Raw genomic sequence first — 16,866 nt, forward strand, 5'->3', positions numbered from 1 at the left:
GTTATTATGAATGCTAATTCTTAGTCCATTTTGAGACAACATTTTTTATGTGTTTCTATTATATTTGTGAACTTACAAATGGCAATTACATATTGACATATGGCCAATAGTGATTGACAAATAGCCAACAATTATTGACAAGTTACTTGTAACAATCTACTAGGTTACAAAATTTAATGTTAAACTAGATATACAAAATACTATATTGACAACTCAGTAATGGACATTGAGTACAAGGCAATGGCTATTGACAAGTGATGCATTCGCCATGAACACGTGCTTATTTATTAGGTGTACTAGTTTCCTTTAAAAATGAACAAGTTAAAAGACGTTATTGATAACTTGGCAAAGGCCATTGATGATAGGCAAATGCTATTGACAAGTGAGGCATTGACCATTGACAAGTGCTCATTTATTCAATGCAATAGTTTCCTTTAAAAATAAAAAAGTTATAAGATTCTATTGACAACTAGGCAAAACCATTAACTTGAAAAAAAAAAAAGACTATTGACAAGTGAGGCATTAGCCATTAGCAAGTGCTCATTGATTAGATGTAATAGTTTTTTAAAAAAATAAAAAATTGATAAGACTCTATTGATAACTAGGCAACAATCATTGACTATAGAGCAAAAGCTTTTAACAAGTGAGGCATTAGCTATTGACAAGTGTTCATTTGTTAGGTGCAGTAGTTTTCTTTAAAAAATAAAAAAATTATAATACTCTATTAACAACTTGGTAATGTGGCATATATAAATGAATTACTATATGGTATGTAAGAAAAATTCTTTGAAAGTATCTTTGAGCTCTCTCTTTAAACAATGTCGAGATGACTAAGCCAACAACACAATAGTATACTAACAAACATTTTTCTCAATGTTGTGCCTAGTGCCTAAATAAATGCTCCTTTAATTGCATTTATATATTTTTTATCGTCATCTACGAGTCGGCATGCGTGACATGCTTTTCTAAAAGTGAGATACATAACATTATCAACTATTTTGATTTCATCATATGAACAGGCCCCCTTTAACGTTAGTCAATAGAATCCGAAGACAATATCCGCGATGCATGACCTATTTGACCCACTACAGAACCCTTCTCCCTTCTTTTTCACAACCTCTTGTTCTATTGACGTGCATAGTGACTTTAGTATCAACTACTAGTTTTAGACTTTTAGTTATGGATGATTCAAAAAGGTTTAAGGCAAGTGGTCAAGGTGAAAAATGTATCACAAAGTCCAAAAAAGAGCAAAGGGGTTCAAGAAAACTCTATAATGGGCTATGTGCATTTAATTGATGAGATTGACACATTAAGAATGATCTTTTTGTGGGCTTTGATTTTTATTCTTACTGACTTCTAAAAAGAGATGTGTGATGGCATTACAGATTGTGCAGTGGTTCCGTTCATCCAAATCAAGACTAATCTTGGCTAAGCAATTAATGGTCCAAAGACGTTGATTGTGTAATGGATCAAAGACGTTGCAGAGGAGATCCGACTTCGGTGATATATAAGCAATTAATTGCAATGGTGTTATCAAATATTTATGCATATGACTGTGTTTTAGTGTTAACCAATGGATATTGAATGATGGTGCAACTGGAATTTTCTTAGGATCCTTTTTATTGATGTTCACTCTACAAACTTGCTCACGTTTTTATTTGTTCAATATCATACATGAACAACTGATTCTTGCGTATAAGTTAATATGAAATCACAGCTAATTTGGTTCATAAAAAACTACATTTTTTTCTTGGAAGTACAAACAACAGAAACTTCAGAGAATGGAGAATCCTCATTTCAGAGAATACAAATCTCATTTACCTATTCTTATTACCTAATATTCAAATTGTAAATTGCATCTTATATCGCTTTCCTGTTTTGATGTTTAATTTTCACCAATATTTTTCTCCTCCTCGCCAACATACCAATATGAGAATTTTGGTTACTGGAGTAGGATTTATATTTAGACGGTCCATCCCTTTTTTTCATATGTAATTAGTTGGATAACTCTAGTTTGTGTTATTATTAGCATTATTTAATATTTTCTAAATGTATATATATGATAAATAAATCTTTAACAATGCATTGAAGGTTAACAGAAACGATTGACAAGAAGAAAACTGAAATTAAGTGAATGCACATGCAAGTAAATATTTTAAATTTATTCCCTAATTAGAATAAATATTATATTATTGGTGTTATGAATTTAATTATTTTTAATTTTTCAATTGCATCCTCTGCTAGAAATGGTGCCTTAGAGTCAATCATTGTACTATGCATATTATTATTTAATGAATTTCTCTTTTATTATCATATCAATTGCATGTTCATTCTGATAACTGTATTCTTAGACAAACTATAGTGATTATCCTAAATGTCCCTAGTTGGTCATCTATGAGGAATCATAGATGAAAAAAAGACTAATATGACTTTAATTAATTATAGAGATGCAAATCAAAGTTATAGGCACTTGAAAGAGTACAAGGTGTTGGACCGACCCTCTATGAGAAAGTTGCATGATACAAGTCATAAGATTTTCTCATATATAACTATATTACTAAGCCCTTTAACCTGAGATCATCATGGATTCTTACATGATGACCACTAACCTAGTCAAAAGTCACCTTTCACTAAGTGATCATAAAAGCTATGATTGAGTTTAGTGATATTCATGCAAAAAAATATGAGTGATCAAGATGGAATTTGGCCCTCACATTAAGTGAAAGATATTACCGACCTCCTCAATGAGTAAGACTAAAAAACTGTATGGCCATACTATAATGGAACGGGTTTTTCCATTGTTAAAATCAGTCCACTCAAAGATCAAGAAAGTAATGATTAGGTAAAGGAGAATGACAACTCCATATCTTACACTTGATCAAAATATCGCATGACAAAAGGGATGTGATACGGTTGCATGATAGCTTACATCAGATCATCGATTCCCATGTGAATTGGGTAGTTGCAATGTCTTATTAGAGGTCATTTGTGACTTGTGGCCTAATAACATAATTAATCTATTACCAACTTCATATGGGCCTACAAGGTTGCACATAAGAATAGCCTAACTCGAACTATAATGTCCAAGTTCATTGAATTTAGAATATGTTTAGATTTAATGAATGTAATATAGGATGAATGAATCTTATATATAAATATTAATATATATATATATATATATATGAAATGTAAAATTTGAAATATAATATATATATATATATATATATATTTTAAAATATATGTGTGTGTGTGTATATATATAATATGTAAATGTATATGTGATATATATTATGTTATGTTCTGTTATGTTATGTTGATTTTAAATTTAATTTTATATGATAGATTAAATTTAATAATTAACATGATATGAGAGAATATCATGTCAGTTTTATAATTTAAATTTGTAAGATAAATTCGAATTTTATATGATATTATGGATTAAATTTTTGAGATAAATTTAATTAAATTTTCGTGGGCTCTTTAAGTGGAAGGCAAATATACTATATATAGATAAGGACGTGCTTTATGAAGAGATAGAGAATTAGAAAAATTCAGACTGCCAAACACTATGAGAGTCATGCAACACCCTAGAAAAAGAAAAACTAATATTCAAAGAAGAATAGATGCTAGAAGCGTTAGCACGCTATTTGAGTTCGAGAGCTATTCGTGTGGATATCGGTAGAAGGAGCATATCTACGTTATCAGTTCTTGAGATCCAAACTTTTAAAGAAAACACGCATCAAGTTCAAAGAATTAAAAGATAACTTTTTATTCACCTTAACTTAAACGAATTTGTTCAGTTCATATCAAGATAGAGATTTTAAAATTTTAATTTTCTGCTACCCCTCCTTATCCTACATCTTCAACAACCACGTATAAAGTGTAGTAATTATATAATGTTTTTTTATGTATAAAATTATCACGAAAGATATTTTTCACTCATTTAATCAAATAATAATTTTGTTAATAATAATTTAAATTTTAAAGCTCGTCCTATAGTTGAATTATTATTCATACATACATTATTATTAAATTTGCAACATTTCAAAAGTTTGGAACCATATTCTTTCCAAAGTAAACGAGTTAATTGACTGTGTCGATATTGACAAGGCAACGCGCATTGACTAAATACGAACTGTCAATGACAAAGTTTCATCACATACTGACAAGTGGATTTACATCATAATAGACATTGTCATATGCAGAATATAGTCCATCTTCATATGCATCTTCCATATATTTTCCCAACCCATCCCAAAAAGGGGAAAAAAAAAACGAGCTGGCATAGATCTAAAACAGAGACTAGACTACATTGTTCGTTCACTAATACATAGCTTTCTTTTGATTAACAACATAAATCCAAATCATAATTTTCTTTCTTGTAATTAAATGCAATGCTGATATCTAATAACAGCATGCAAGCGAGGAACAAAAATGAGCAGTTCAATTTTCAAAATTTAATCCCTAGACGATCCACTGGATGATTATTAATACGAAGTACAAAACATTTTTGAAACCCATATTCATGAAAGTTGTGCTCAAAAGACGTTGATTTTCTAGAAACTAACCCAAAGATATTGTAATCCATAATTATACAATAACCACAACCAAGAAAAAGGGGAGACAGGCGATGAGATCGCAAGACTAAGAATGGTCAGAGAGGTACTCCGGAAGAGACAAGGTATCAGAGTGGATTTCGATTGTCTTTAGAGTGCACTTAGACAAGGTTTCAAAGTGCTTTTTTTTTTAAAATTTCCTTTCTTGGTTTCAAAATATGGGTATTTTTGGACATTATCACTTCAATCTTATTTACACCCAAGTTCCTTGAGACCTGATAGATATTTGGTGATTTTATAAGACTTTTGAGCATTTTGAATGCTTCTATGGGTCTTCATGGTGGTTTTTCCATATAATTTACCTTGGCGAAACAAATGCTTTGACATCCAAAGGAAATTAGCATATTGTGCGACCATAGCCCAAACAAGCAATATGCATATTTCTTTCCAAATTTTCCTGAAAGACGAGAGCAATAAAGAAATCAAATTTTGGTGTCAAGACAAATAAGCCATTTATCAATGAACTATACCTTAATATGTGTACGGGGAAACTCAGATGTTCGCAAAGATTCATGCAGAGTAACCTCCTCATACAGAATCTCCTTGGGTATGCTTAATACCACAGCAATTTCATCTTTTGTTGCAGCTACTGATATAATCAAATAATCTTTGTCCCACCACATGTCGATGCCATCACTTAGATAGTGAAAATCATATTCAATCACCTACATTTACAAAGTTAGATTAGATAATAAGAGAGCAAGTAGAAGAGTTATGGATATAAATAAACAACATAAAACAAATGCAACTCAAGAGGTATAGTGTGCCCATGCCCTGTCTAAAAACCAACTCTTCCATATGTGTATATATATATATATATAAACAACACTTATTGTCAAAGAAAAATTATCCACTCATGTAAAAGCTTATTGAATATCCTAAGATATCAACACCATACACTGAGCACTTGTTTCCCAAGTTGCAATCAATTAACCTCGTGCTGGGTTATCCACTCTTAATGGATCAGATCCAAATATAAAGCCTTTCATGACATTTTTGGATTTCTTCTATCTAGTGTTGCTTAATTTCTAATTGCTGTTTAATTTCTATTCTAGTACGTACGCTAATTCTAATGACCCGAAAATTTAAATTGAATAATTTTCTTTTCCTATTGATATTTTATTTAATTATTTTAGTTATAGCACATGAGTAGTAAAGGTCTAATAGAATTTATATTAGTTACTTATATGGAGATCTAGAATTTAAATCTTACGTTAGCCAAATATTTATTTTATTTTTATATGAGAATTATTAAATTTTTCTTATATCTTTTTTTATTAAAAATATGATAATGAAAAAAAAAATTTGTGGGGTATCTTTTTGAAATTTTTCCAACCAACATTGGGTCTTCTTTTGTGATTTATCCGATGGTTCTTTGTCGAGAATTTTCTTTCCCTTTTGGTCATATAGTAATATTACACACAGTGAGGGATATAGAATTCATTTTCATTCCTTCGGCTCTTCTCCTTCTTCGCTCGAGTCTCTTTTCTTCTCATTACCAACTTGTTCTTCTTCACACTGTGGGCCTGTTTCTCACCTTCACTAGTTCATTTTTGTTGCTGGTCCGTTTCTGTTGCTGGTTCATTTTTTTCGTTGGTTTATTTCTGCCATTGGAAATTATCCTCTGCTGCCTCTCTGTTCTATGTTGATGTTGGTGTGTGTAAGTTGATGTGTGTGAGCTGAATCATTTGAGCCAAGGCCCTATTTATGGTTTCTTCTGCTTCTTGGTATTGTTTTGTTCTTCGGCTGTTCGTGTGTCGTGCCAGAAACTCTTCCCCTGTTCAGCCATAAACGTCAACTTCTCCTTCTCTTATCTTCATCGTTTGTGCCTTAAGGTGAGTAAGCCTCAAGCCTCTTCCCTCTTGCTCAGCATCTACGGTGTGAATGTTTAAATTATTGATAATATAATCTCCCTTGTGCTACCATGCTTTTACAGTCAATGAAGAGAAATTTGGTTCTGATTGATATTTTAGTATTGTATGTTTGTTGAAGGTAGATAAATTAAATATTCTTTGAGTTTAAAATTTTTTATGTTGAATGCTTGTAATTGGAAGGTTGGACTACTTCAAATATAGACTTTAGAAAAGTATGGGAAAATGAAATTTGAAGAAAATATGTTTGATCAAAGCTTGAGAATTAATGCATGAGAGGTGTTTAACAAAATATTTGTTTAAAGAAATTGAACTTGATTTTTGAGAGTTTATTAACTTCTTGGCTGTGGATGAAATATAGTTATTCAAATATTAGTGTTTAATATTATTGGGTAATTATTTGTGGCTGAAAATAAATAGAGATACTTTGGGATATATAAATGGTGATGATTTTGGAAAAGAGTTTATTTAAGGCTATAGAAAGTTTATTGAAAGTTTATTATATTTTATAGGATCATTAAAAGAAGAGAAAACTTAATTGAAGCTATAAGGAGAGAATTTTGGAACTGGGAGATAAGTTAGGTAAGTAAATAACACTCCTCAATAAACAACTAACGGTCTCTTTATTTATTTATTTTATTTTATTTTATTTTTTGTCTATTCTAAACAAATTTTCCTACTGTACCTTATTGATTAAGTTGACATAATATATATGGATATCTTATTCATTTTTTGAATTTATTTATGTAATTATTTTCATGATATTTTATTTTCCTAAAAGTATTATACATGCATCAATTGGATGAATCACTCATGAAAGGATTATTTGTACTTTACAAATTAAAAGACAATTTGAACTATAAGGTTTTTTACATTCCATACATGCTAGAAATGTTTTATAAGACTGAGTACAGAATGCTGGTTGCTAACGATAATTTTGTTAGCTCTTGGCGTGCCATGGTACACTCAGCTAGCAAAGTATATTAGAGGTGTTAGCCCCATGTGTCGGCCAACACATATGGAAGGGAGGATGAAATTTTATGGATTTAATCCACGCCTGTTATTTGTGAGCTTTATGCTTGCGCCTATTTTTTGTGGTTTCTAGCCATGCCGAATGTTACTTACCCTCATAAGCTATATGTCCATGCCTATTATTCGTTCTATTCAAGTCCTAACAGAAAACAAGTTTTTTTTTTTCAAGTTGTTTTTCACTCTTAAGAACTGTATTTTTATGATTTGTTTTATATAAAAGATATATTTTTAATTTGTTGTTTATGATTACCATTATTTATTTATTTACTTATTATTTGGGGACATTATTTACTGAAAAAAATTTATATTCAAATAGTAAAAGTGGACTTGCTTTTTAGTAGATCTCATCGGACTCCTTGAGATAAGAAGTATTGTGTTACTTCAATTACAGTGGATTAATGTAAATATTTAAACATTCTTTTTCTATTATAGAATCGCTCCACGAATCATATAGGCAGGATCCTCAGTTAAATTATTTTGATTTGTATATACTGTATCGGAGTAGAATTCCGAATGCTACTTGGATGTGCTTTTTGGCAAGTTGTAGAGATTTCAGGAAGTCCAACTTATAGCAGAGGCTCTACCAAAATTTTTATATCTAGCTTAAATATTTTGTTCCCATTAATAATTGCTTAATATAAATAATGATTGCACAACAAAATTTGAATTAATATGTTAGATTTGTTAAGGCTTTATGGAATATGGACTTTCTTGTATTATAGCTGATTTAATTAAAAAATAATTGATGGCAAATATGATCAAAAAATCCAAAATATCATGACATGACGACAGCCCAATGATTTCCAGCAGTAGCCGTAGAGGTTACATGGAAATGTTGACTCAACATCATGTCTATCCATTGGTAGGGAAAATAGTCACTTACTTTGTATGACTGTGGACCAAACCCTGTGCCTGCAGAAAAATAAATAGATTTACCACATCTCTTACTTTACCTCAAGCTGCAGAAAAATAACAAGTTTGCAATGGTTCCAAAAAATGTTTGTAGATAATCTAAGTGATGTATGATGATGAGCCAAAACAAGACGGGCGTCATAATATAATAGTTTTTTTTTTCCAAGTGCAAGATGCTTGAAAATGAGATCAAATAACATTTTGATAGAATGCGGGATGATGACTAATTAGAATAATTAGGGTTTATTGGGATTATTTATTAGGTATATTTGAATAAGAATGTTATCGATTAGTATTGGGATTTTTATTATTTTATTTTATGATTATCTTAAATTTATCTATCTCAAATAAAATAGGATATTATTATACTATCAATATCTTTAGATTTAGGATTGAGATTTAAATTTATTATTTTATTATTTTTAGAACTCAAAGTTTTCATTTATATTGAGCTTTTGATTAATATTAAATAGAGTTTTTAAGAATTTAGTCTTCCTCCACTCTCTCCCTTGCTCCTCCTTTCTCTATCTCTCTCTTCCCCTTTTCGCTTCCCATTTTACATCAGCATCGAAAAATTGCTCAACCTAAAGAAATTTTCTTGTTGTATTACATCATCAAAAACATGTAACTAAGCCACATTCTAAGATGCCACTTGAGAAAGCAAGCAAACCTTCTGACATGAGTACAATAGAGCTGCCATCATCAACCCCCGCAATGCAAAAACCTTTTTCCCACTGCTCAATGATCCATTGCTGTAAGTAAGAGTGTGTAAGAGTGAGATAAGGGACATTTGAGCACACAGAATATAAATTACAAGAAAGATGCAACAATAATTTCACCTCAGGTAAGAAGAAAGGTCAAATTTTATGAACTTGACTTGTAAAACCAGTTCTGACATCCATAATAAGTGCCCAACGATTGGAATGGGAGGCTACACAATTGATATGGAAGCCATCTGTAATCCTTTCTCCACAAGTTGTGCTAAAGTCTCATTAGACAAAGGATAATGAAACCTACAAAGTATCCTCAACATAAATGTCACTATCGATATTCTTAACCATCATTTCACTTATTATTCAGGTTTCTGGTTTGGGGCCACAATTCATTAGAAAAGATTAGAAAATATTAGGTCATTAGAGAGATCTTGGGATGATTTACAGATAATTCTATGGTCTATATAACTGTAAATATATAGGTATTATAATTCCCAAGGACCCAAACCAATTGGACAATATTTTTTTGACAAAATACAGGTTGTGGTGCCAAAAGACAACAAAGAAAATACTTTATTCTCCACTTTAAAAAAAAAAGGAAAAAAGAAAACTCTACCTCTGTTTTGTTCGTTTTGCTTTCATTAAAAATTGAAATCCACTGCGTAGCAGGAAGACCGGACCGACTCGTCTTTATCTTCACTAGTCGTCTATCATCTCCCCCAAAATTCAATCTAATTCGCTTCTGTTGAGCCTGACAACATGTTGTATTGCAACAAAAGCTAAAGATATGCACTGAAACATGAAATATCTACTAATTAATTAAATTTAATGGACTACCTTTTGTGCATCTTCAGTATTAAATGGTCCTAAAGTAGGAATTGGTCCAATTATCCCATCAAACAATGATCTTAGCTTTGACTAATTAGGTTCTTCTTCAAATTTCAAGTTCACAACAATCCAAAAAAATTTATTAAGAGAAGCAAGACGGGACATTATAGCGGGAGGTGTTCTCATCTTCTCTTTACCAACATTGATGGATTTGTCAACATCCTAAGAGAAAATGTCAAATAATATTAAAATATATAGCAAGGAAAGAAATTTAACCGATATTGAATCACTAGGTCAGAATATAAAATTAATGTCATACTTGGAATTCTTGCCATGGTAATTGACCTTCATGAAGAAATATGAGTGTATAAGCGAAGAGACTCAAGATCATCCCTTCTGCTAGGAGTTCTTCCCTAGTGTGCGTGAACACTAGCATATCCAACGGTCCCCCTAAAACAATTCAAAGAAAATGTTTAACTTCTATCAGATAAATCAAAAAAGGACACCATAAATAAAATAACGAGATATTTTGAAGAGGAGAGAAGACAATACAGAAGGATAAGAAAATTACAGTTCTAAAATTGATTACCTAAACATGCTAAGATTTTGATTATATCCAACATGCTTCCCACTGGAGTCCCTCCACCTGGTTGCTGCGATGCATATGCAATTATCAGGAAAATGATGGAGTAGGTGGGAGCATGTTAGAAAGAAACAACTCATTTTGGAATATTCCATCCACTAACCTAATCCAAGGTCAACAGCAAATAATTTCTTCTCATCAGGAGAATTTGGCTTCCCAAGCATAAGGTTCTCTGATTTTATATCTCCATGCACATAACTAAATGAACAAGATGAATAAAACCATGACAAGTTAAAGTTGAGGTTAGAATAGAAGATTAGTGCATGATAGGTTAGGATTGGCTTGAGGTTAAAGCTGAGGTTAGAATAGAAGATGAGTACATAACAAGTTAGCATTGGCTTGATGTTAAAGTTTACATTACCATGGCTTTGAAAGTTATTCAAATGATGTTATGCATGTAAGTTAATGTGCGAGTCACTACTACAAAAAAAGGAATAAATGATAGTTATTTTAGTCCATAAATGACGGTTAATAAGTGTCATTTATTCAGCTGACATTTAAAGACCTCCAATAAATGACGGTTATAAAACCGTCATTTAAAATAAAATTTTTACGAAGGGAGAAGCAAATTGAGAATTTAAATGACAAGTAAATGATATACCTGTCATTTAAATAAAGTATAAATGACGAGTATATAACTTACCCATCATTTAAAGAGACTTTAAATGATGGTTAAGTTATATACCCGTCATTTATAATTACTTTAAATGACAGGTATATAATTTACCCGTCATTTAAAGTCAATATAAATGACGGGCATTTTTTTTAACCGTCATTTATTTCAGTATAAATGACGGTTATTTATATAACCGTTATTTTTTATGTGGTTTTTTTTTTAAATTTGTGAGCTGTTTCTATACCAGCTGCCCTGCAAAAAGAAATTAAAATAGCAGCAGCCAACCATTTCAAATTTTAATACCAACGAAATTTATTGTATTCAATTTTAAAATTAATCAATAAACAAATGTAATTACATAAAGTAACCTTTTTCCAAAAATAAACTGCCTATTAAAAAAAACTTCCTAGTTACTTCTTCAAGGTAGTTCTATTAATCTTCTTTGTATGAAGTCCACACTTGAAAAATATATTGACACCATTCTTCAATTACCTCATTTATTTCTGAATCCCCGAATTCTTCAATATAAGAATCATCATAGTACTGCAATATATAAATGATTCAATATATATTAATATAATTTTAATACATTAAATATTTTTGTAATTTAAAAGTTAATATTTTTGACATACCATCTCGGGAATTATGCTCTCGTTATGGATAATGATGTCCTTCATGAACCTCATGACGCAATGGCCACAATCCAAGCTATTTTTCTTTTGTCTTGGACACTAAAAATTAAAGAATATATAAATATGTATTAATGCATTAAATTTTAATTTAATAAATGATTTCATTACCTTAATTATATTCCAAGTGTAGGCCGCATCAAAATTTGTAAAGGACCTTGGAATTGATTGTTTTGTATTAGTGCGGTATAACACAATCGCCCTAATAAAACAATAAAAAATATGTTAGTATGAAATTTAAATAATTAAATAAATATGTGAAATACTTTATATATGCACTTATGTATTAATCAACTCTAATAAAATTTGTCTCCTCCTTAGTTCCCCTCCAAGAGAGTTGAGATAATATATTTTTGGAGTGTTACCAAATGGTTCGGCAGCGATCAACATCCAATGGTCCCTAATAGTATTAACAAGTGTGACAAAATTATAATTAATTCATTAAATTAAAAATAAAAAAATTATTAAGATAAGTGAGAATTTCGTTACCCTTGACAATACGGTATTATGAATAATGTTCCCTTGAAATTTTCGCTTAATGCCTTTGCTTGTTCTAAAATTTTGTCGCTTTTAATTAAGGTATATGCACCCACTTCATGAGGACTAACAAAGACGAACTTCATTTGTAGATCGAAAGGGACAACAAATTTGTCATACAAGCACCTATTATAAATACAAGAAATAGATTAGTTTATATTTAAAATATTAACTATTCATATATGGAAAAAAATTACTGTATGTAGAAGCTGAGAACAGTGAGACTGGTCATATCATGTTGAAGCACTTCATCAACAACATCAAGTGAAAGCATATCATATCAGTCTTTGCCATATATACCAGCCTCAAATGGGATTTGCAGGACTGGAGGATTAGACCTATGTACCATTGCATATGCTTGGAGCAAATTTCTATGTTGGCTTGGCAATTGAGGCTCTTGTTCAAGCATAGCTTTATGGGAGACTGCCTTTTTAGAGGAGAGCCTAGATTGGGGTATCATCTTTTTTTTTTTGACTGTGCATCTTTACTAGTATTTTTTGGACTTGGCATCCTAACTTGAGTAACTTGCCATCCAACAAAACTACCCATCGCCTCTCCAACAATCCCTGCATCCTCGGTGGGAATAGGTAGCGGATAGTTCAAATCCTTCGGCACATCAATAGCAACACGTACATAGGATGCAGGAAGTGGCATATTATGTAACATGTCTCCTGGAAAATTGAACACCCGACCAATAGCAACCACATGATGATTCAGGCTATTTGCCAACAACTCACATAGGTTCTCACCCTATATTAATAAGTAATATACTATATTAAAGTTATGGGAAATAGAAATAGTGAAATATAAGTGAAATAAATTAATAATGTTTTACCTCAGGGAGATTTTTAATAGGCTGCATGACACTGTAACTACCTTTCCCGCTAGGACTAATATGAAACTCTGCCTCTTGCCTCTCCTTGTCCTTTAGCAAAACTTCAATCATGTCCCGTTGCCTAGATAGCTCCTCTTTCAGGGTGGCAATCTTAGCCCTTGCACCCACATCCTCTGTTGACCTTGCTTTCTTCTGTGACCCGAATATTTGTTTTTTCGAGACACCAAAGCCATATCTCCTAACTCGACCAGGGTGTTCGGGATTACCTAACGCCTTGCCCAAGACATCATCATCAGGTGTGCCACTTTTCTCAATCTCGGCCTATGCAATATATAGTAAGAAAATTAAATTAGTTGATTGAGTATAAAAAAAGTCTTAAGTTAATGTACTTACTCACTTGTCAGCAAGCTCCTAAACACGTTCATCAACAATGTTTCCTTCTTTATTGGTTCGACCTTCTATAAATAGTCTGTGACATGAGACTAAGCTTGCCCCTGAACCCTCTCGCTCGATCTACGAATTTAAGTAAATTTAAATGTGAGTATAGTACATATATCCATGAAATAAGATAAAATTATATAGTATAAATATTAACTTACCATTTGTTGCTCAATTCCTGCATATCCTATGCGCGCCTCTTCTTGTAAGGGTACAAATCTTTCTCATGCAACTCTTTCTTCTTGTGGCTCAACTCCTGTGCAAAACACAAAAAATCATATCAATAAAATTAAATATATAAAAAATAATAAAAAATTAATTCATCTCATTATTCTTACTTGAAATTGTCCCTCGAGACATTAAGCGACAAATTCATCCTACTATTCTTGTGAAACTAATAGAGTTATCAAGTCGGGGACCTCAGCAGTAATGTTTCCCCTTGATTTTTTAATGTATTTTGCTCCCACAAAATACCGAAATGTTTGCATTGCCTTTCCAGCTTGTTGGATGACAAATTTATCCGACTAGCATCAATTGCAAATGCTGACTGCAAACAAAAACAATTAATTAGATTTTTGGTCAAGTAATTTCAATTAATTACAACGATGTGAGTAAAGTATTTTACCTCTACTTGCTCCCAAATATAATTTTTAGTAGCTGGACTAACATCATTCCAGTGCCTAATTGTAATTGGCACATTTGCTTTCGCCACAACCCCTATGTAGCTGATGAATTTAATAGGTTGACCTTTGAAATCCCATTCAACTTCATATTTCTGTCCAGCAGCCCTTCTTCTATTCACCTTGGTCATCAATGTCAATCCTCTAGTTATTTGATTGGCTTCTTGCTGAATTTGTTGGTCATTCATCTTAACGCTAGGATCAGCACTACTAGGTCCACTGAGACCAGCACTCCTTTAAGAAGCCATTTACCTACAAAAGTAGAAAATATAAAAAAATAAAGCACATAATAAGTAATTTTCACGTTTAATGTAAATCACACATTACAAAACAAATATAGCACATAATAAATAACAATAAATTTTTAAATCACACAAAACAAGTAACCTACAAGTTTAAATTATTTTTTTTTCTTGTATGTTCCTTATCTTTGCTCTCCTTCTTTGCTCGAATGCTTCTACCTCTTTTCTTTAAAATCCAAGTACCTTTATTGTGATCATTTCTCATATAAAAGGCTTCATCCTCAACAAAGTAACTTTCAAATGATATCCCCATAAAGGGATTATCTTCAATTGTAGAATCATTCATATCTTCATTTATTTTACTGCTCAATAAAATGATAGACCAATTTACTTTAGCCGGATCAAGAACAAAGAACACTTGGTAAGCTTGTGAAGCCAAAATAAAAGGCTCATCTTTATAACCTTCTCTATTAAGATCCACCATTAAGAACCCTAAGTCATCAACTTTAAGACCATTTTTTTGATCAACCCACTTACAACCAAAAATTGGAACTTGAAATTTGATGTAATCTAACTCCCAAATGTGCTCAATTACCCCAAAGTATGACATTTTTGCGTACAAGGGATTCTTGTCTTTAGCACTAGATATATGCATTGCTTGAGCTATAAGAGTTACATCACTATTTTACATTACACTCCGATCATCTTGCTCTTTAGTATAAAACATGTACCCATTAATGAGATAGCCAGTGAAGGAAAGAACTTGTTTATCTGGACCTCTTGCCAACCATTTTAATTTTTTAGAAACTGAATTAGGATCAGCAGTCAACTTTTTAAGAATGTGTTGTTTCAACCAAACTGTAAAACTTTTATTATGCTTGTTTGCATACCAAATCTCCGATCTATTAGGGTTATCTCGCTTAAGCTCGGCCATGTGCATCTCTACATACTCCTCAACCTCAATAGAGTTGTATAGTACATATAAATGTGCTTGTTCCCATTGCAAGTTTGAGATTGTAACTACTTTATTGCCCATAATTCCTTCTTCATCAGTTCTACTATCATGCCGAGAAGTCGGAAGACCAATATGGTTGACATTTGATAAGTACTCAGTATAAAATTCAACTGCCTCCTCACAAATGTATCGTTCAATTATATAACCTTCGGGTCAACTCTAATTTTTCACATATCCTTTTAGTATCTTCATGTAACGCTCAAATGGATACATCCATCTCAAGAAAACTGGGCCACACATTTATATCTCTCTAACTAGATGAATAGTGAGGTGTACCATTATATCGAAGAATGCAGGCGGAAAATACATTTCAAGTTCACACAAGATTAACACAATTCAGCTTTGCAATCTTGGCAATTTTGTTGGGTCAATCACTTTACTACATATAGACTTGAAGAAGAAATACAATTTTGTAATCGTGGCTCGAACCGTATCAGGTAAAATAGAATGTATAGCCACTAGAATAAAATTTTCCATCAACACGTGGCAATCATGCGATTTTAAACCCTTCAACTTCAAATCCTTCAATGACACAAGGCCCTTAATATTTGAAGAGTACCCCTCTGGAACTTTAACAGTAGCAAGCGACTCATAAAAAATCTTCTTTTCTCTTCTAGACAATGTATGAGCCGCTGCATGAAGAAATGTGCGACTTCCCTTCTTTTGTAGAGCCAACTCTTCCCTTATCCCCATAGAAATCATATCAAGTCTTACCTTAATGCCATCTTTGGTCTTTCCTGGAATATGAAGTAATGTACCATTCAAACTGTCACACACATTTTTCTCAATGTGCATCATATCAAGAAAATGTCTCACATATAAAGATTGCCAATATGGTAGGTAAAAAAAATAGACCTTTTCTTCCACCCACATGTCCTAAGATGCTTTGCAAAAGGTTTACCAAACTCGATATTCAAATTCTTTACCTTGTTAAAATGTTGCTCACCTATCAGTGGCAAAGGTGCCTTACTTTCTTCTGAATTCCCTTTGAAAGCTTTTTTTAGACGTCGCTAATAATGATCAGGATGCAACCATCTACAATGTCTGAGATAGAGATTCTTCATCCCATGTTCTAATCTCATTGAATGTGTGCCATCTTCATAAATAGGACATTCGAGTTTTTCTTTGATACTATACCCTGATAAATTACCATATGCTAGAAAATCATTGATTGTACCAAACAACAATGCTCTTAAATT

The 16,866-nt window shown here is 31.9% G+C and overlaps 1 pseudogene; it reads right to left on the bottom strand.

Annotated features, from left to right (window-relative positions):
* Positions 1-4,953: 4,953 nt before the first annotated feature.
* The window catches only part of LOC129316446 (casein kinase 1-like protein HD16), a 49,409-nt pseudogene continuing 37,496 nt past the window's right edge, over positions 4,954-16,866 (bottom strand).

The sequence above is a fragment of the Prosopis cineraria genome, unplaced genomic scaffold (assembly GCF_029017545.1).
Source record: "Prosopis cineraria cultivar Desert tree isolate PC_DT_omini unplaced genomic scaffold, ASM2901754v1 PC7, whole genome shotgun sequence".
Classification (NCBI taxonomy): Eukaryota; Viridiplantae; Streptophyta; class Magnoliopsida; order Fabales; family Fabaceae; genus Prosopis; species Prosopis cineraria.